The sequence below is a fragment of the Scyliorhinus torazame genome, chromosome 8 (assembly GCF_047496885.1).
Source record: "Scyliorhinus torazame isolate Kashiwa2021f chromosome 8, sScyTor2.1, whole genome shotgun sequence".
In the NCBI taxonomy this organism is placed as follows: domain Eukaryota; kingdom Metazoa; phylum Chordata; class Chondrichthyes; order Carcharhiniformes; family Scyliorhinidae; genus Scyliorhinus; species Scyliorhinus torazame.
The window spans coordinates 91,470,662-91,472,056 of NC_092714.1; the positions used below are offsets into that span (position 1 = coordinate 91,470,662).

At 39.1% G+C, this 1,395-nt stretch overlaps 1 non-coding gene across 1 annotated transcript; it reads left to right on the forward strand.

The window, feature by feature from the left end:
- The first annotated feature begins 958 nt into the window (after positions 1 to 958).
- Positions 959 to 1,154, forward strand: LOC140428987 (U2 spliceosomal RNA). The gene has a single exon (XR_011948971.1). It is a non-coding gene; the product is annotated as a U2 spliceosomal RNA (small nuclear RNA).
- Positions 1,155 to 1,395: the final 241 nt, after the last annotated feature.

Below are 1,395 nucleotides of genomic sequence, written 5' to 3' on the forward strand. Positions count from 1 at the left end.
CCCTGGGAAAGAGTGCCTGCCCATCCTCTCTATACATGCCCCTCATAATCTTGTAGCCCTCTATCAGGTCTTCCCTCAACCCCCGTCATTCTAATAAAAACACTCCAAGTCTACTCAGCCTCTGCGCATAGTTAACACCCTCAAGACCAGACAACATCCTTTTAAAACTCCTCTGCACCCTCTCCAAAGCCTCCACATCCTTCTGGTAGTGTGCATATTTGTACAGACTGGCATCAAGACTTCAGTTTCCCGATCTGGCATGATGGTGCCCAGTTTTATGGAGGGGCGGTTGTGACAGCAGTCCAGTCCGTTGCTGTAAAATTCAGCCCACTGTGTCAGCCAAGCAACTTGTAAGGGCTAGATCTTATAAATTCTGGAACTTTGCGAATCAAACACATAAATTGCCTGATGAATCAGGCAGTTAATGTTATTAACTTGTCAGCTGTCTGGGATTTAACCCCAAAAATAAATCACTTAAAAATATCAGATTGAATAGACAGTGTCATATCTTACTCATTTGGGAAGTCATTCTGCTCATTAATAATTCACTTTCCAAATGCTAGCTAACCTTAACTATGTTTATTTAGTTATATCAGATAATGGCATACTCAATATTTAACATTAAATTCTAATTTTGGATAGAGTAGTTGTTTATGCATGACCCATTATCTACCTTCTTCCTTGATGCATCGATAAGAGAGGATTAATTAATTAATTCAGAAGATCATTGGTGTCCTAATCCAAGGTTGGAAGGATAACCACAAAATTGATCCAACAGATTAAATAGAAAGCAATTCGAGAAACATAATTCAACCCCTTGACATATATTGGGAGGTCAAGTCCAGACAATTCCAAATGCAGAATTAAGTAAGGGTATGAAATCATTTATCTGGTGCATTGGCACAAATTTCACACATTACAGCTGTGACTACACATCAAGAATTAATTAATTGGCTATTAAGCACTTTGAGCCTTTTGGCTAAGATCAAGTGTAGTATCTGTTCTGCCTTTTGGCTCAGATCTGGTATGTCTCTCTTGTGGGGACCATGAATTGGATTCAATTCAAATTGGTTTTTGGAGCAGGCGAGGAGCTGGATTTGGGGTTCGCCCCTGACCCACACTCTGAGCCCTGGCTTTGTAACTCAGAAAAAGTAATTTTTTTTAAAAAGGCTCTTTAAGAGCAAGACTTCCTTTCTAAGATACCAAAACCCAATGTTCTCGCACTCAGTCAATATCACTTCTATCTCCAAATCATTCCAGAATTTAAGTACATGAATCTAAACAAGTGCTCCTGTGCAGCATGTGAAAAGGTTCCTTTATGTTGCCATCCTTTAAATAAGACATTAAACTTACATCAGCTATTCGAGTGAACGTTAAAGATTTAAAACAGGAATG